This window comes from Euprymna scolopes, chromosome 45 (assembly GCF_053919585.1).
Source record: "Euprymna scolopes isolate OS-2025 chromosome 45, ASM5391958v1, whole genome shotgun sequence".
Lineage (NCBI taxonomy): Eukaryota > Metazoa > Mollusca > Cephalopoda > Sepiida > Sepiolidae > Euprymna > Euprymna scolopes.
This window is the reverse complement of record NC_136526.1, coordinates 14,545,918-14,567,152: the sequence shown is the minus strand read 5'-3', so window position 1 is coordinate 14,567,152 and position 21,235 is coordinate 14,545,918. Positions and strand designations below refer to the sequence as shown.

At 35.7% G+C, this 21,235-nt stretch overlaps 1 protein-coding gene across 2 annotated transcripts in view; it reads left to right on the top strand.

The window, feature by feature from the left end:
* Positions 1-6,482: 6,482 nt before the first annotated feature.
* LOC145269269 (uncharacterized) overlaps positions 6,483-21,235 on the top strand; it is a 37,161-nt gene continuing 22,408 nt past the window's right edge. Inside the window, exon 1 of one of the 2 annotated variants that reach the window (XM_080124946.1) lies at positions 6,483-6,530. The gene's annotated coding sequence lies outside the window, so the exon portion shown is untranslated. Of the gene's footprint in view, positions 6,531-18,670; positions 19,503-21,235 lie in introns of those variants that run through there. The other variant, XM_080124945.1, reaches the window with a different exon arrangement.

The following is a 21,235-nucleotide window of genomic DNA, read 5'->3' as shown; positions in this document are numbered from 1 at the left end:
CATAAAATCGGTATTCTTTTGAAGCTCCACCCTTCGGACGGCAAATATCGAAAAATTGGCTAAAACCATTAATTCCTTCATCCTCAACTGGACAGTTTTCTACAAGGAGGGGTCGATTTTATTGCTGACATTTTTGAAAGTCATTCAAACCTCGCGTCAAAGCCGCCGCATAAAAGACGTTATTTCGACTACCCGTGACGTCATAATCGCGTTGGGCGCATCGATAAGGCCACCTGGTTTTTTTTTTCACCTTCTTTTTCTCTGGCACGTTACCTTACTACTATTTTTTTTTCATTGCTCAACCAACACTTTTAAACACACCTCCACTTTTTTTCCGCCTCCGTGACACGGGTTCGAGTCTGCTTGCCCACTACAACATTTTTTTTTTCTCAACACACAGCTACAAACACCCGGTCAACGCCGGGCATACAGGCTAGTCTAATATAGAGTAAGCGGTTTTATCAGCGTGTCAGCCTAAGTTAAAAATTTTATTTTCATCACCAAACATTTAATCACACGACTACTAATCACGGACTATTAATAACTAGACATTTAATCACATGATTTTTTTTCATCACGTGGACACTTTATCACATAGAGATATTTAATCAATTGGAGATTTCCGAAAGCGCTTGAAGGGTATTATTTTTTTTCATCACATTGTATATGTCTATTTTTTAAATCCTTTAAGATGCTTCTTCATTATCTGTTTTTCCATTTTTGCGAACTATTGTTTTCATCTTCATCATTGCTGTTTATACAACAAACTATTTGCAGAAATTTGTTTTCATTTTTAAATGACAAATAAATTAAAATAAATGTTATGTTTGTTGTTTATTTGTTAAAATTGTATTTAAAAAGTGGCTGATATTTTAAGCGAACAGATAGCCTCTCCTCTAACCCTTGCATGATTGGCGGGGGTGGGGGTGGTTACCCTATAGATTTTAATCTCTCGTAAAAATAACCTCAAAATTGTCAAAGGAGCTAAAGATTTAAGGTAATAAAAACATAATCACATAAATAACATTATTACATAAATAAATTTTATTTTTTCCTTGGGAGGTGATTAATTGTCTCTGTGTCGAGTGATTAAGTGTCCACATAATAGAAAAACATGAGATTAAATGTCTAGTGAATTTATGTAGTTGGGTGATTAAATGTCAGGTGATGAAATGTCGGTAGACGTAGCAATGCCATTACAAAAATGATGGCCTGGCGTTTTCTACTAATGCCAACAATGACAAAATTTTAATTATCTTTTCATATATTTAAAAAGCCTTGTGTGTGTTGTGTGTGCGTGTATGTGTGTGTGCGTGTGTGTGTTGTGTGTGCGTGTGCGTGTTGTATGTGAGGTGTGTGTGTTGTGTGTGTTTTCATTCCGTATGGACCCCAAAATAGCTGGGCCGATTTTTACGGAATTTCACACAAATGTAATTTATGTGTCTGGCAGTGTTCTTACATAGGTTTTATAATAGAATATCTCTGATCAATAATCGAAAAGATCCTATTAAAGAAGGAACAGTCTAATTGTGACTAAAGTTAACACCTGTATACAGCCTAACACCACAAGCGCTTTTGAGAAGTTTTATCACCGAACAAGCAGAAGAGTTTGCTGTATAAAATCAACAGTACGTTCTTTGATAAGACAGGGGCGCGTTCGAAATGAATATTTCGGTTTAGCACACAACCGAACCATGATACTTGACTTTTGAATTTTAAACTTTAATTCAAGTGATTATATAAAAAATAATTTTATAAAATCAACGGTAGGTTCTCTACAGTGCAATGTAGACTACAATGTATTGTATCCTAAGTCTCTGCGTGGAAGCATGTAAAGCTTCCACCCAGCGCACTGCAGTGGATTCCTGACTAGAGCAGGTAATTTCTGGAGTAGGGGAATGATTCCATCATTTTTTTCCTGTAGCCTTAGCAACAGGCTGGATGTAAGTGTTTCATTTTAGATCTGAAATAAAAGTTAGTCCTAGAAGCTTTTCAAATCAAAGAACATACCTGGCGGGCCATCTCTCTCTCTCTCTCTCTCTCTCTCTCTCTCTCTCACACACACACACACACACACACACACACACACACACGAGTTTAAAGAAGAAAGACAATAAAATATTTAGTGATTCATACCTCATGAATTTTTTTTCAAACCTATGTGTAATATAGCGCGTATGGCGTACGTCTGAGAAAACCAGCAGCAGCAACCGCTTTAGCACACATGCAAATTAAGCACGTGCGCACGTGCTGACGTCACGGGAAGAAGTAGGAGAAAAAAAGAGAACAAAGAAAGGACAACACGTGGTCGAACAAAGGCAGCGATCGGACGTGTTTGGACTCTTGGGCGACCAGAACGAAAATGCACCGTGTGGTTAAAAAAAGCGGAAAGGCAAGCGACGACAAGGACAGGTGCGCGAAAAGACATCTCGACAGAAATGTCCGACGCTCGTCCACACACATCGGTCTAATTCAGTAACCGTCTGACACTTAACCTCTCTCTCTCTCTCTCTCTCTCTCTCTCTCTCTCTCTCTCTCTCTCTATATATATATATATATATATATATATATATATATATATATATATATATATATAGGTTCAAAATCATATAAATTTAATCTGTAACCTGTTTCGAATATTAAATTGTTGTAAATTCTAATTTGCATATATATATATATATATATATATATATATATATATATATATATATATATATATATATAGCTCTAAGTTGTTCAGCATAGGTTATGATGCATATATATATATGTATATGTATGCACACACACACACACACACACACATATATATATCCTTCAGAATGTAGAATGTGTGAGAATATTTCATTATTTCCACAGCCAGTCAACGTCGCAGCTCACAAGAGCCATGACAAGACTCAAGTTTCGCCCCCATTTGGGCTCATCAGTTAGACACATCCGAAATTGTGATTCAAAACCTGAGCTTCTTGCATGCGAGACGAGCACTATATATATATATATATATATATATATATATATATATATATATATATATATATATATGCTTAGTTGGCAGAGTGCTCGTCTCACATGTAAGAGGCTATATATATATATATATATATATATATATATATATATATATATATATATATATGAGGGTCGTTCCAAAGGTAAGGCCTTCTATCTTTTTAAACTAAAAAACTAAAACATTAAAGATCTACGTAAACAGAAGTAGTACTATTAAAACGAGCGACCTTTTGTGCTCCATGTCACCACCATTCTCAATGCACTTTTATCAGAGATCAACGATGCCTCGGCCGTAAAAGTCCAGAGTGTGTTTTGTCTCTGTTGCCACTCTGAAACAGACGACGAACCCTTCTCCTAACAGTTCTGACATCAATTGCATCGGCTTCATAAATGTTCAACAGGCGCCGGTGAATGTTGATCTGTTAAATTTTTCTGCATGGAAGAATTCAATAACGAATCTCAGCTTCTGGCACATGTCAATATCTGCAACAACTGTGCCCAATGTCGCTGGTTGCCATAGAGGATCCACTTCTCATCACATGTCACATTCCGCTCGAGAAATGGATCGTTTTTGGTGTGCAGAAAGAGCGTAGAAGACACCTCAAAATGACGATTTTTTTTTATTATCGTTCAATTCATGCGGCACCCATTTATCCAACTTTTTTGACTTCCCTATTTGTTTTAAATGGTGAACGACTGTTGAGTGGTCGACCTCGAGTTCAACAGCAACTTCTTGTGTGCGTCTTTTACGAGGATCGGCTTCAATTAAGGCTTTCAAATAGTCGTTATCAACCGCAGTCGGCCGGCCGCGACCAACTTCATCTTCAAGGCTCTCGTCACCATTGCGAAATTTCTCGAACCACCGTTGTGCCACACATTCAGTAGTGGTTCCTGGACCAAACGCATCATTGCTGTCGCAAGCTGTCTTAGCAGCTTTTAAGCATAGTTTTAACTGGAACAAGAAAATCGTGCGGATTTGAATTTTGTCCATGCTGTCAAAAAGCCAGCAAAAAAAAAAAGATGAATGAAGAGATCGAGAACGGTAACAAATACCACAATGCGATAGAGCAAAAAACGTACTTCAAAATGATATATAACATGACTATATATATATATATATATATATATATATATATATATATATATATATATATATATATATATATATCAATGAATTAATTAAAAAATCATATATAAAAGTAACATATTTGCACCAACCTAATATATATACTCTTCTATAGCCCACACCACTGGACCGATCATGACCAAACCTGACATGATGATGGTCTCCCTCCTAGGGCGCACACCACTTTTCAAGGTCAAGGCCAAAGGTTAAGGTTATATTTGGTGTGGCTCTTTATAAACTTCCCTACCTTGGAATAGTGCACACAAAGTTGAGGTTCGCCATCATCCCAGCCACCGGCCAACTTCTTTGTGAATTTGAATCAAATCATCCCCCACCTCATTTCCTCAACCAATCTTCATAGTTCATAGTTGGATTTCAGTCACTTCAGGAGGTAGTTAAAAAATTGTAAACACCTTAGGCAATAGCTGTTGCTCTTACAACATCCACTTCCTGCAAGGGTACCTGTGCGCACAGCAAAGTCCCTCGCGATTCGGAAGATCATGAAATTTAACAAGATATCCTGCTGGCTGTGTAGGCCAAGGGCAGTCTCAAAGCGTTCACTCACATAGTGGCGAAGAAGAAGCGCTCGTATAGGAAAAAAAAAAAAAAAAAAAAAAAAAGGGCCAAAGGTGAATGTATTTTTTTTTAAATCAAAAATGATAATAATTTATGGCAGACCTGTACGAGAGCGCCCGGCCTCTAAAAATGCGTTTTATATCTTTTTTTAAAGACTTTTTTTTCCGACGATTATCATAGATTACAGACCTAAGTATCATATTAGCAGAAAAAATTTTTGCAAAAAATAAATTTAATGACTTTTAAGAGGGGGATTCACTTTCTCGTTATAACGTTCTACTTGATTGCTACCTGACTTACTGTCCATTTCTTTGCCAGCGTGTCACGTGATTAGAACTTTATAACAAGAAAGTGAACACCTTCGTAAAATCATTGCATTTTTTTTTTCAAGTTTTTTTTTTTTTTTTTTCTGCTAATATGATGCTTAAGTCTGTAATCTATGATAATCGTCGAGAAAAAAAAGAGAGAGAAAAAAAAAAGTGAAAAACACGCAATCTTAGTGGGTGGACACTCTCATACAATTCCTAAATTATGAAAATTGTAATTACTGATGTAATTGTACGATTTCACATAAACATTCGTACGAAACATAATTCTTTTTCTTCGGCATTATTGACCGAGAGTATACACAAATAAGCAAACATTGGCAAACAAGAATGAAATGTTTATTGTATTTATTTGCTTCCCCACCAAAGCAAATTAGGCACAAGGCCGTTTTTAATGTGGGGTAAAAACCAGCTTCCACTAAAAGTAGGCAAAAAGGGGGCACTCTGGTTACCAAAAATGATAATTGTCCCAGTATAGAGGGTTTCCCCTCCATTGATTGGTACAAATTATCTTAAGTGCAGCATCTGCAGAACAGATACTACACTTTGATCCCGAGTCATTAATTTTTCTTCAGTTTATGTGCGTGCATGTGTGTGTGTGTGTGTGTGTGTGTGTGTGTGTGTGTGTGTGTGTGTTTTCATAAACGGTTTAGAAGGGACATCATTACCCTTTTGTACATAACAGGACCTTGGCCCACCCACTACCACGTAATTGAACAGCTTTTCAAAAAAACAAACAAAAAAACAAAAAAAAACAAAAAACAAAAAAACAATTAGTAGCAGCTCTATTTATTTATTTATTTATTTATTTATCTATTTATTGCTTTCTTACTGGTTAATTTTGTTGCATTTTTTTTTTTTTTTTTTTTAGTCTACGATCAGTCAGGTGTTCTCCGCCCCCGCTTGCTTGTGGGCGAATGAAGTGACCTTGTAAAAGGGCTCTGGAGCACTGGCGTTTTCCTTTGCCCCCCACTCTCTTTTTCTCTTTCTCTCTCTTTCTCTCACACACTTTTCTTTCAAGCTATCTCAGTCATATTTTCAGTCTCTCCCCCCTCTTTCTATCTATGCAATGGCTGCATGTGTGTGTGCGAGTCTTAGTTTTTTAAGCTCTTCATCTGCCCCTCTCTTCCTCTCGATATGTATATATTTATCTCTCTCTGGCTATTTCCATTTTTAATTTCACTCTATCTATCTATCTATCTATCTATCTATCTATCTATCTATCTATCTATCTATCTATCTAACCTATCTATCTATCTATCTATCTATCTATCTATCTATCTATCTATCTATCCTCATTCATTTCAACCAATCTATCTCAGTTTGCTAATCTTTTCACGTGCCTTAAACTGAAACTTTCGTTTTCTATCGAGTTCAGACACATTTAAATCTCTGAGAGAGAGAGAGAGAGAGAGAGAGAGAGAGAGAGAGAGAGAGAGAGAGAGAGAGAGAGAGGGGTAAAAGACTGAGAAAGAGAGGTCGAAGAAGAAAGGATAAAGGTAAACCCAATTCTTTTTTCTTTTTCTTTTTTAAGAAATATAGGGTGAAGTTCAAGTTCCCAACTCGGTTAAAAAGGATTTTCTTTCTTTCTTTCTTTCTTTTTTATGACGAATAAAAAAGTTATGCAAACTTGCCGACATTAACAAAAAAATCAAAATCACAGTGAAACCATAACAATGTATTAATACTAGCATGCCGCCCGGCGTTGCCCAGTCGTAAAATACGCATAAATATAAATATAAATAAACGGCCGCGCTTGTTTTTGTATGTCCAAGAAAGGCTTTTTTTCGCGGCGGGGGGGGGGGGGTCTCATGACGGTTACTATTTTGAAGAACTTTTTGCGAAAGCGGACGTCGTCTCTACAATTATCTTGATCGACTTTGGTAAAATTCTTTTCTATTCCGTCCTTTTCGCGTGTTTGCTGGCCTTTTTCGTATAAATCGAAACTAATCGAAGAGAACGCCATTTGCTGGCTTTCTCGGACGGGACGTCTAGAAAAGCAATTAGCTTTGATCAATGTGGGGAAAACCCTTCATATCAGACAATTGCTATTCATTTGGCTAGCCCCCCCCCCCCTTTTTCGGGGGGGGGGTGCTAGTTTTCCCCAACATCTTTGGGAAACAAATATACCAAATTTCAAGTCTGTAAATCGAAAATTTGTTGAGTATATAGGTTGAGAAGTGTCCTCGTACACACACACACACACACACACACACACACACACACACACACACACTCTTACTTTTATAGATATACTAGATTTTTTTGGATTGAATGTTTGAAAAAAAAAATGACCCAGTCCTTGGTATAAAAGCAGAACGATTTGGTTCTGTTTGATCCCGGGAAGCCATCCTCCTAGGCATTATCTCCCTCTCCCTCCGAAAGAGGGAATTGTTTCATTATCACTCGCTGGATGCACTCCTGTCGAAAAATGTTACTGGGTTCGTTGCAAGCTACTTTTATAATCTTCCGTTCACTTTTATAGATATATATAGATGTTTAACTTTTGAGAAAAATGTTTTCAAAGATGTGACTGAACACCTATTTAAAATTTGCGCCAACCGCACAAACACAAACATCGATTTCAGATTAACACCAACAAAAAGATTGGACTAACCTCTCTCTCTCTCTCTCTCTCTCTCTCTCTCTCTCTCTCTCTCTCTGCGAGGGGCTGACACCTCTGGGTTAATGCCACCAGCAAAATGAAAAAGGTGTCTCAATTTTTTATTATTTGCAAAACATTGGAAGTTTATTTACTTTCATAAGCATATTCTTAAAAAAAAAATCTTAGATATATTTTGATCTGTGCATCAAATTTGATATGATTTTGAAGCATTGTGAATCAGAACTTGGAATTCTAAACCTTTTATGATCGACGTGGGACTCATATTATCATACCAGGTTTCTTTATTTGTGTATTATTCTAAGATGTATTTGAACCTTTAATTGTCGTGAGCAGAACTAGTAATAGCTTATAGCTATCTATCTATATATCTATAAAAGTGAACGTGTCTGTGTGTGTGTGTGTCTGTGTACATTTCCCTACGCAATAACTCTGTCAATTTTTAGTCTACAGGCTCGACATTTGATATACAGGGTACTGAGATTTGGGAAAATCGATGTGATCGGTTTTGGGTCTGATATTTGGCTGTTAAGGAGTCAAAGTTTAACGATTTGACCTTTGAGAACTCTACCAAACTCCTCCGACAATTTTGGGTCTACGCACTTGAAATTTTAGATATAGGTTCCTTGGACATGGATCTAACTTACTAACTTTATTTGAGCCCAAAACAATAAATTTTAAGGGGTCATAATAGGGGTCAAAGTTTTAAAAAAGTTGACCTCTGCGGTCTCTTCCAAATTACTCAGACAATTTGTGGTCTAAACATTTGAAATTTCACATAAAGGGTAATCAGAGATAGGCAAAGCTTTTTCATCAGTTTGGGTCGAAAATTTTTAGTTACCAATATATAAATGTATGTATGTATGTATGTTTGCATGTATGTATGTATGTTTGCATGTCCCCCTAAAACTTTCAATAGAGGCGACGGATTTTACCAAGATCAGTATCGTTTTAAAGTTCGACCTTTCATACGACAAATATCGGAAAATTGGCTAAAAACATTAATATCTTCCCCTTCAACTAGGCACTTTTCTACAGGGTGGGGGGTCATTTTTTTCTCGTATTTTTTTTAAAGTTAACCTTCTCCTTTAGATTGTCTAGCCTTAATTTTAAAAAATGTCACTTCCGGTTTGGCGGTGGTCGTAACAGCATAAACATTAGGTTTTACCCCGTTCTTTTCCTCCTTTGCGGTACGGGTTCGAGCCTGCCTTCCTACTACAACTTTTTGTTTTTGCTCAACATACACATCCAAACACCCGGGTAACGCCGGGCTGAAATGCTAGTATATATATAAAAGTGAACATGTGTGTGTGTGTGTGTGTGTGTGTGTGTGTGTGTGTGTGTGTGTGTGTGTGTACATTTCCCTACGAATAACTCTGTCAATTTTTAGTCTACAGACTCGAAATTTGATATACAGGGTACTGAGATTTGGGAAAATCTATGTGATCGGTTTTCGGCCAGAAATTTGGCGATTAAAGGGTCAAAGTTCAACGATTTGACCTTTTAGAACTCTACCAAACTCCTCCGACAATTTTGTGTCTGAACACTAGAAATTTTTGATATAGTTTCCTTGGACATGGATCTAACTTAAATACTTGCTTTGAGCCCAAAACAATAAATATTAAGGGGTTATGATAGGGATCAAAGTTAAAAAAATTGACCGCTTTTTTTTTCTTTTTTTGCTCAACATTCACATCCAAATACCCGGGCAACGCCGGGCACCCATGCTAGTATATCTATAAAAGTGAACGTGTCTGTGTATCTGTGTGTCTGTGTGTCTGTCTGTATGTGTACATTTCCCTACGTAATAACTCTGTTAATTTTAAGTCTACAGACTCGAAATTTGATATACAGGATACTGAGATTTGGGAAAATCTTTGTGATCGGTCAAAGTTTTTTAAAAATTGACCTCTGCAGTCTCTACCAAATTATTCAGCCAATTTTTGGTCTAAACATTTGAAATTTTACATGGAGTGTATTCAAACATAGGACAAGCTTTTTAATCGTTTTGTTGCTGAAAATTTTGCTACCAAGGGGTCAAAGTTCAAAAGATTTGACCTTTGCGGTCTCTAGCAAACTATTCAGCCAATTTTGGGTCTTAACATTTGAACTTTTACATACAAGGTATTCAGACATGCAGCAAGCTTTTTAATCCGTTTTGGGGCGAAAATTTGGCTGGCAAGAGGTCAAAATTTACAGAGTTGACCTTTGAGAACTCTACCAAACTCCTTTGCCAATTTGGGGTCTAAACACTTGAGATTTTAGATGTAGGTTACTTGGACATGAGTCAAACATTTTCATTTGATTTGAGCCCAAAACAATAAAGTAAAAGAGTCGAAATTGGGGTCAAATTTAACAAAAAAAGTTGACTTCTGCGGTCTCTAGCAACTTTCTCTACGGTAGTTAAGGAAACCTATTATACAGAAAGGCATTACCGTACATATTCACACTTTTTAATATATACATATGTACATAAAGTTATGAACAGTACATAGGGCCCCAGCAAAGCTGTGTGGAACTGCTAGAATATAAATAACAGGTACTTTGTCTGTGCGTGTGTGTGAGTTCGTTCTCAAAAACGACTGGGCCGATTTTTAAGATATTTTACACACATGTACCTTATGTGTTTGGGGGTGTTTTTAGATAAGTTTTATATCGGAATACCTCTGATAAGTATTAAAAATCGATAATCGAAGAAATCTTATTGAAGAAGAAACAGTCTAATTTTGGTCAAAGTTAACACTTTTATGCAGCTTACCAACATAATTGCATTCAAGAAGTTTTATAACCACACAAGCAGAATGGTCCGGCCTATAAAATCAACAATAGGTTCTTTGATAAGACAGAGGCGCGTTCAAAATGTATGCTTCTGTTTAGAGTATAATTGAACCATTGTACTTGACTTTTACATTTTAAACTTATTTCAAGTCATTTTATAAAATGAAAAATAATTTCATAAAATCAACAGTAGATTCTCTATAGTGCAATGAAGACTACAATGAATTGTGGACTAAGTCACTGCGGGGAAGCATGTGAAGCTTCCTTCTAGTGCACAGTGGTGAGTTTCTGACTAGAGCAGACAATCAATTAATTTAATTGATGAATAAACGATTTCACCGATTTCGATAACAATAAAAGTATTAGAAGGGTGGAACATTTGTTAATCCTTTTAAAATCCCGAGCAACGCCGAGTCGCTTTTCTCGTGTTTTGCACCCATTTGTCGAATTATTCCACGGAATTCTGCCCTTTGGATTACTTTGAACCATCTTCCATTAATGCCATTCCTTTGGATTTTACTTGTGGAAATGGAAATTTAATCAACTTTTTTGGATTTTATTGTTATTGGATATTTTACCCTTCACCAGAAATTCACGTGAAATCACCTTTTTCTTCCCTCTATTCCCTCTGCTCCATGACTTACTTGTAGTTTCATCAAATACTTTTGCAAGCAAAATCCGATCCCGCATTTTGCTAATTCCTACCTTCTGATGAGAAGGAAAGTATTTCTTCAGAACTCCGCGGATTAAGGACTATCCACTTATTTTGTACTTCCTTTTTAAAATTAAATATTTTTTAAAACTCTTTTTCAAAGTGTTTTTAATATGTTTTATTAACTACTTGTTCTTATATATATATATATATATATATATATATATATATATATATATATATATATATATATATATATATATATATATGGCACAATCACGTTGACACACCGGTTCTCGCTAGATCACCAAAGTTAAGCCATGTTGGGCCTGGCTAGTGCTAGATGGGTGACCATTTGGGAATTCTAGGTGCTGTATGTGCTTTCCACTTATCTCGGCATTGTTTCCAGTCGTCCTGAACCTCCACTTGCCACTGGTATTCAACAATGTCGACTCAGGAGAAATGTGGTTGGAGATTGAGTAACTCTTGCCACAAAAATTTCACGCACAGGCACCATTACAGTGGGTGTCCATAGTCTGTCAAGACTAAAGGAAGCCTTTATATATATATATATATATATATATATATATATATATATATATATATATATATATATATATATATATATATATATATATATATACAGAGGGTAGGGTTTCAATCCTGGCTTGAGGTAGTTGCCTGTTTAGCCGCACTGATGAGCTGTGAAACAGCGAAACAGTAATGTATGTGGATGACTATATATATATACTAGCATTTCAGCCCGGCGTTGCCCGGGTGTTTGGAGGTGTATGTTGAACAAAAAAAACAAAAGCAGTCGGTTTTTTTTTAACTTTGACCTCTTTTATGACCCCTTAACATTTATTGTTTTGGGCTCAAATCAAGTTATTAAGTTAGATGCATGTTCAAGGAACCTATACCTAAAATTTCAAGTGTTTAGACCCAAAATTAGCGTAGGAGTTCGGTAGAGTTCTCAAAGGTCAAATTGTTGAACTTTGACCCCTTAACAACCTAATTTCTGGCCGAAAACGGATTACAAAGATTTCCCCCAAATCTCAATACCCTGTATATCAAATTTGGACTCTGTAGGCTGAAAATTAACAGAGTTATTGCGTAGGGAAATGTACACAGACAGATACACAGACACACACACACACAGACAGACAGACACTTTCACTTTTATAGATATACTAGCATGAGTACCCGGCGTTGTCCGTGTGTTTGGAGGTGAGTGTTGAGCAAAAAAAAAAAAAAGTGGTAGTAGGAAGGCAGGCTCAAACCCGTACCGCAAAGGAGGAAAAGAACAGGAAAAAAACGTGACATCTTTGCTGTTTGACCACCGTCAAACCGTAAGTGACGTAGGTTTAAATTAAAGCACATACAGCACCTAGAATTCCCAAATGGTCACCCATCTAGCACTAGCCAGGCCCAACATGGCTTAACTTTGGTGATCTAGCGAGAACCGGTGTGTCAATGTGATTGTGCCATACATACATATATATATATATATATATATATATATATATATATATATATATATATATATATATATATATATATATATATATAAGAACAAGTAGTTAATCAAAAAGAGGGGATGACTTTCGGATGACTTTCGAAAATATCGGTGAAAAAAGCGACCCCTCCCTGTAGAGAAGTACCCAGTTGAGGGTGAAGAAATTAATGTTTTCAGATAATTTTTCGGTATTTGTCGTCTGAAGGGTTGAACTTCAAAACAATACTGATCTTGTGAAAATCCATCATCTCTGTCGAAAGTTTTAGGCAGACATGTAAAACATACATGCATACATACATATATTTATATATTGGTAGCTCAAATTTTCGACCCAAACCGATTAAAAAGCTTGCCCTATCTCTGAATATCCTTTATGTAAAATTTCAAATGTTTAAACCAGAAATTGTCTGAGTAATTTGGTAGAGACCGCAGAGGTCAATTTTTTTTTAACTTTGACCCCTATTATGACCCCTTAACATTTATTGCTTTGGGCTCAGATCAAGTTATTAAGTTAGATCCATGTCCAAGGAACCTATATCTAAAATTTCAAGTGTTTAGACTCAAAATTAGCGGAGGAGTTTGGTAGAGTTTCAAAAGGTCAAATCGTTGAATTTTAACCCCTTAACAGCCAAATTTCTGGCCGAAAACGGATTTACAAAAGTTTTCCCAAATCTCACTACCCTGTATATCAAATTTCTAGTCTGTAGACTGAAAATTGACAAAGTTATTGGACAGGAAAATGTACACAGACAGACACACACACACACAAACACACACACACACACTTTCACTTTTATAGATATACTAGCAGGGGTGCCCGGCGTTGCTCGGGTGTTTAGAGGTGTATGCTGTGCAAAAAAAGCAAAAAAACAAAAAATATGGTTAATTTTTTAAAACTTTGACCCCTATTATGACCCCTTAAAATTTATTGTTTCGGGCTCAAATCACTTTATTAAGTTAGATCCATGTTCATGGAACCTATATCTAAAATTTCAAGTGTCTAGATCCAAAATTGTCGGAAGAGTTTGGTAGAGTTCTTAAAGGTCAAATCGTTGAAATTTGACCCCTTAACAGCCAAATTTCTGGCTGACACCCGTCACATCGATTTTCCCAAATCTCAGTACCCGGTATTTCAAATTTCGAGTCTATAGACTAAAAATTGACAGAGTTATTGCGTAGGGAAATGTACACAGACAGACAGACACACAGACAGACAGACAGACAGACAGACAGACAGACAGACATGTTCACTTTAAATATATATATATATATATGGCTTAATCGCCATATATATTTTTATAAATTACTAACTAGCTCTACCTACGTATTGAGCAGTTTTGAAGTAAATACTTAAAGTTTACGCATAAATCTTTACTTTCGTATATTTATCTTATGTGAGTAAATGAAGTAAGTAGTTATATATATATATATATATATATATATATATATATATATATGTGTGTGTGTGTGTGTGTGTGTGTGTGTGTGTGTGTTTTTAGTTCTTGCATATCGCATTTTCAATAAAATTGTCACGTTGGTGAACTTCACGTTTACCTTTATTATTTATTATTAATCGAATACTTATTGAAATCATGAAATCAGCAGCATAAGATTAAAGAAAAAAAATATTAAATAGAATATAATTTAAGAGTTAAAAAAAAACGACTAAGAAAAACAAACTCTAACGTGTTGATCTGATTTAAAAAGAACAAAAACGCTTAACTAAATAGTAGGGTAGCCTTGGTTGTGCAACTAGTGAAAGAGAAGGAAAATTTGGAAGCAACACCAGATTTGAATTCCTTATTCTGATATTATTTTCAATCATCCGGGGCTCCTCTTTACAATTGAAATCAATCGATATCTGTTCAGGAGAAATGCTGTTGACTATTGCACCATTATTGCTCCACTATAATTTTTAGTGGAAGCATCTTTATGAGGTATATCCATTTCAGATTTCGACATTGAAAGATCAAAGAGTTAATGCATTTATTTATTTATATTTTTAGTATTTGTGCAGTTTATGAAGCATACTGAAAGTGAACTATTAGCAACGTTATTATTTAGCAAGCCATTCTTAACATGCTAACTATTCTGTAGTTTTTCACTGTGAGAAATTACATGACTTGAATCGTATCACCTCATTGGTTGATTGGTTTGATACATTGTTTTGATTACAGCCTTTCTCATTGGTTGATTTGAATTTTTAACCTGCAAACTCAAGCATGTTTAAACTGGAAACTTTAGTCTGAGTAAATCTCTCATGTATGACAGACTCAGTTGTAAAAATTCTCATTAATTTAAGGCTTTGGCGCCCAATATTACCTTTGAGACAATTTAACCTACTAAGTTCGGTGTTCTTTTCTTGACGTAATATCGTCTTTCTAATCGGCAAAGAATGTTGCTTTTGATTTTACCTCTTCAACGGAATTATCTGCCTTTTTCTATTTGAACATCGTTTAAATAGACCTACAGCCATGTATTAATCATAATCTTCTAAGAAGATTTTTTTCCCCACCACTACCTACAAAGTCTTAACTACCAAGCTCAGTTGAGCAGCAAAATGACCCAAGATAATTTTGCAATCTAGAAGATGAGATAACCTGCCTTAATCAACCAGGTAAGTGTGCTCTTCAATGTTGTGTCTATTTTTCGCTCTTCCAGAGTTCTAAACTATGTGAGAATTTTATTCTCACAGTGGAGAATAGTAGTAGCATAAGACCCTGGTGCAATAAATAAAAGTAGTAATAGTAGTAGTAGTAGTAGTAGTAGTAGTAGTAGTAGTAGTAGTAGTAGTAGTAGTAGTCGTCTAAGAAAATGAATTTTTTCATTTTTTTTACTTGGATGTCACTACTTAACAACCGAAGATCATTTAAGATAAGGGGTCATGAACGGCAAGTTGCTAATATTATATTATATTAGCAACTTGCCGTTTGCAAAACAGAAGACCATCGGGCTTTTTGTCATCCCCTTTGTCAAATTCAACTGCTAAATTATGTTTAAACAATTATAGAAAAAAAGTTTACAATCTGAAATTAATTTAAAAAAAATCTTTCTTTAGAATAACCAAAAATCAAATTCCAAAGCATAATGTTCCAGCAAATACAAATTTTTCATCCATTTCTGGAGAAAGATTTATATAAATGTGTTCTTTGTTAAACTTTTTTTTCTGATGAAGGAGAGATAGTTATATTGTGTTGGTAGTTTATTGGGGGCATATCTTTCCTAATTATTTGGTGATCCATTTAATAAATGACTACTGTACACTCATTAACCCTTATACTCGAGTGGCCTCCGGGCCTTGATAACTGGTGACTCCTATGTAAAAAAAAAAACAACAAAAAAACGTAAGCTGGTGGTTTTGTAATCGTTAATGGTGTAAATTAGGAAGAATTTGATTATTTAAGGGGATGGCTCATCAAGAACTTGTTTACATTGCATTTGAAGGCTACTATGTTGTATTAAACTGGGAAGCACACCAGTGGAACAGTGTTCCATAGGTAGGCAGTTCTGGAAAAGAAGCTTTGTTCATGGTATCTGTGTTTAAATTTAGGCACAAATAAAGAGTGGGGGAAATCGTTTATAGTGGTTGTAGCTAGTCACATGTTTTTTGTGAAAGTTTGGCAAGAGGGGACCATGGATTGGAGTTCAGTCGAGCACCTGCCATGAAAATAATGATAGTGCAGTGACAGGCTCACAACGTCTCTTCTGTGGGAAAAAGGTTGCAGAAAAGAGAAAAGGGCATCCCCCTACTAGGGTTTGAAGTCAAAAATAAATAAAGAAACAACGTAAATAAAGAAGAAAAACTAAAGTAGCAGCAGCAGTACCATCACTCGGGATTGAAATATTGGCTTGCCTTAATCAACCAGGTAAGTGTGCTGTTCGATGTTGTGTCTATTTTTTTTTTTTTTCTCTGCCAGAGTTCTAAGCAATGTACGAATTTTATTCTCACACAATTTAATAAATAATTTAGTTCTCTCTCACTGCACTAGGGTCGTAAAGTGAGAATGAAAAGTCAGAGCTCACTCGAGGAGGGGTGCACTCTGACTTGCAGAAAAGTATGTGCCTGGGCAGTCCATCAGTATTCCCCTGCAAGGGCGCCTCAGGCGATTAGCAATAAACTAACCCCTACTCAAAGAGAGAAAAGCAAAGCCCAGGAGAGTGGACCATTTGTGAGAAATTCTACAATTATAAGCAAGCCCCTCATTTACTGATTTGGCCACCCACTGTCTTTGTTTAGACCAATCAGATTGGTCGAGATTTTAACCGGCGAGCAATGGGCTTGGCGGGATTTTGAATGCTTATTCTTTTTAGTTCCAGACAAGCAGCAGTAGAAGAAAGATGGAACTCAACTCTCTTCGAATATGAGGCATTTGGGCGCCTCTACCCTTCGTCTCCATTGAGATTTTATTTTAAAGCCTAAATGATTAAGCTAAATTGTTATGGTACATGTCTCCCAGCGACTTTTTAAGGTCAGAATTATTGACCTGTCATTAATGACTTTTTCTTCAAATGAACGTTCCTTATGAACTTGTGTGATGTCGATTCAAGACAAGAAGTGAATCTTTCATCAGAAGGCATCATGCCAACCCCTTCAAACGGCTGTAATTAATCAGATCCTCGAACAATGCTGAACCCGAATTCCAGTTCCTGCTGAAGATAAAGGACTATTACCTTTCGAAGTGTTACTAGCTCTTTTCAGGGGCCAAAATAGGCGTTTCCTTTTTTTTTTTTTTTTTTGCAACGAAGAACGAATAAAATTTGCGTCGAATTTTTTAGAGGTATGCTTTGTTGTAATTATTTATTTTTTGTCACTGTCTTGCAGCAAAAAACAGGTGAGAAGAAATATCTCAAACCTCCTAGAACTACACAGAACCAATATTACACGTCAATCAACAGGAATCAGGGCATTGCAGGAATGGTTTAATCTCTGAGTATTGAGTATTTAGTTCTCTCTCACCATAAGAACTGCGACATTAGGGTCAGAAAGTGGGATTGAAAAAGTCAGTGCTCCAGAGGAGACCTCTGACTCTGCAAAAGATGCACGTGAAGCCCGTCGGCATTCCCAGCAGAGCGCCTCAGGCGATTAGCAATAAATTAACCCTTTTTTTTTTTTAATTACAATTTCACCCCAAACAAAGCACAGTGCCACTTTGGTGTAGGGGGCTACTATCAGGGACATAAGTTGCAGGAATACTATGTAGGGAGTTGAGCAGTAAGATGTCTGTTCACATTACACTTGAACTTCTACAAGTCAGTACAGTTAGGGAAGCAGGAAACCGGAAGGGGATTTCAGAGTTTAGCAGTTCTGGGGAAGAAACTATTAGAGTAGAAGGCTTCCTTGAGTCTATGGAGCTCTACCATGTAGGGGTGGGACTTTGCTGCTTGTCGGGTTTGACGGGGGTATTTATATCAAGGAGGTACAAGGGCTTGTAGTTCGTCCGAGCATCCACCGTTAAAATACTTGAGACGCAACATTTCGTCGATGGGACAGAGGTTGAAGCTTAGATGACAGTTCAGGACTTATCAGTTTGGCGACTCTCTTTTGAACCCTGTCCAAGAGTGAGAGACTAGTAGCAGATGCAAATGTGACAACAATACTTCATACATGGGCGCTAAAGGGTGGACCTCCTAGAACTGCACATAACTAGAACTACTCCGCAACCAAAAGGGACCAGGTCATAACAAGAATTATCTAATCTCTGTTGATTTTAGGGGCCGAGCGTTAATTTAACTTAAAACTCCGATGTAAGTTTAGCAGCACGGCCTGTAAAATGCACAAGTAACTTTTTTTTTTCTTTTTCGGAATAGAAAAAAATATTTTTGATGCGTTTATTAACGACTAAAAGTGAAACGAAAGAAAAGGGGCTTAAAAAATAAAATTACAATCTTTAAATAAAGTTATTTTCAAATGACTGATTTTAAACGTAAAAAAAAATAGAAAAAAGAAAATGATTTCGTAATCAATTTCGGGTTTTCATCCGTAGGCCAAAATGTCCGCAGGCCAACTTGTCTGCCTATCCGTAACGAAGACCTTCACATATTTTTTTTTTGTCTTCATTTACTATAAAGTCCCCCTCCCCCTACGCGGCGTGCCGCAGATATGTGTGTTTATGTGTCTGTATGTGAAAGAAAAAAAAAATCGCTTTCTTTCTTCACCTAACACACACATACACAAAAAAATTACAAGATCTTAATATATACAGATATATATGTATATAGCCCTCTCTTTCTTTTCATTCATGCAATATTGGCCCAAACACGTAACACGGGTTCTTTCAAAGTACCTAGATGGACAGCATACAATACACTAAACAATACGACACTGCCGAGCATATTACGTAGTCGTAATAAAGAATATAGATTCATATCTATATATCGTCTATAAATCGGTTTGTGTACTAATTGACATTTAAGAAGGGTAAACCTACCAAACGAACAGGCACCAGAGAGAGAAAAAAAAAAAGGATAAAGGTCCGTTGTTTTATTCCGGGTTTCCCGTTTCGATGATAAACGATTTAATATTAGTGAACTGAAACACTGAAACAGTGAAACAGTAAACACCCACGGGCTCACAGAGAAATTACAAAGCTTATTTGATATATAATATATATATAATTCATATATATATATATTAGCATTTTTAATCGTGATATCGCCAAAACGAAAACAAAAAAAGCGCAAAAAAAAAATATATATATATATATATATATACAGGTCACATGTTTAAAAAAAAAAAATAGTTATTATTTGGGGAACTTGTTATTTTCGTGGTTGATTTTATTCCAGCTTTTCTGTATTTCTTTTTGGGTCCTAAAATCGGATCTTTGACATTTAACCAGGAAAAAAAACTGATTCGAGTACAGAAAAATACATTTTTTTTTCAATTTATATGCAGACCAAAGGTATATTCATTTTTATTTTTTATTAATATTAAATGTTATTCCTTTTGTCATTTAAAATGCATTTTTTTATTTGAAGATTAGTTGCGAGTTTTTGTTTCTTGTTTGAGATTAAATTATTTTTTTAACTGTTATTTCCTTGTAGTTAGAATAAGAAATTTATTAGTCGTTAGTGTTTACTTAACAACAGCGAAAAAGAAACAACAAAAAAATCAATTTTATTTATAAAGAAATAATTAAAATTGAATTAAATCTATTTTTTATTGAAAATAGAATTATGTTAAACGGAAAATGCTAATTTCTCTTTCCGTAACTTATTTTAAATGTCAAAACCTATCTTGATATTGATATATATATATATATTTAATTGTTTTCATTATCTCCGCATACATTTGAACATAATTTCCCGTTCAATTTCAAAATGCGAAATTATTAAAAAAAATGTTTAAAGGCGTTAATTTTGGTTTTGTTGTTTATGCAGAATTGCAGAATACGGGTCGTACTGAAATATTTATTTATTTTATTTATTTTTTTTCTTTTGTGCTTGTGCACTGGGCCGGGGAACCACTGGAAGACTTACCTTTTAAGAATTTGATTACGGGGATGGCGGAAAATAAGAAAATGGCTTTCGGAATATCCCCCCCCTCCCATGTCAAGAACGGCTTTCGGAATAACCCCCCTCCCCATGTTAGAACGACTTTCGGAGTAAAGCCCCTTTGGATGTTGAACAGCCAGTGAGTGCACATTGACTTTAATTTTTTTTTTTTTTTTTTTTTTTTTTTACTGTTCTGCACTTTCACCTAACATTTTAACAAATAAGAGACTGTGAAAATTAGAATTTAACTTTGAAAAGAACATGATTCTAAAATAACGCTATCATTTCAGCACGGTCCGTATTCTGCACCAGTACCGTTTTGTTAAGTACTTAGGTCCTAGGTTGATCCTTTCTAAAACTGTCCATTTTTATTTATTTTAGCGCCCTTTATATAAAAATTAAACCGCTTCGCTTAAATTATTCCGAAATAATTATAAACTAGCGTGGTTTGTTTGGGAAGGGGGGGGGTAATTTCATATTTTATCGGTCACGTTTTTATTTAATGAAAATGTCTGTACTTGTGCATTCAACGGACCGGTGGGGGTTTCAAGTTAAATTCAATTTGGTACTTATGTTTTTGGTACCGTGCTGAAATGTTATTTCGAAAGCCATTCTTAACATGGGGAGGATGTTTTGGAACAATTCTATGCTTCCATCTAACAATTTAAGAAAAAAGGGGATTTTTTTTTTTTTTTTTTTTTTTTTTTTTACAACCTGCCCCAACGTAGTATAAAGCCACCCAAACCACCATGTTAAGAACGGCTTTCGAGGTTGGGAGAGGGGGTATTCCAAAAGCCGTTCCTAACATGGGGTGTGGGGCAGTGGGGCACATCGTAAAAATTTACCAAAAAAAGATATCGTGAAACTAGAATTTAACCTGGAAAAAATATTAAAAAATAGCGCAATAGCAAAAATATACAAGCACTTCAATTTTTAAAGTAACTTTTAAAATGTTACCTGAAAATACGGAATAGTTAATTAAGCCCTTCCCCTTCCCTATGTTAAGAATGGTGTTCCAAATAACTTGGTGAAAGTACATAAGACAGAATATCCGCCCCTCCCCACATTAAGAATGACTTTCTAAATATTTCTGCGCAGTACGATAAGTACTGCAATATTGCATAAGTACAACTTTAGTTAA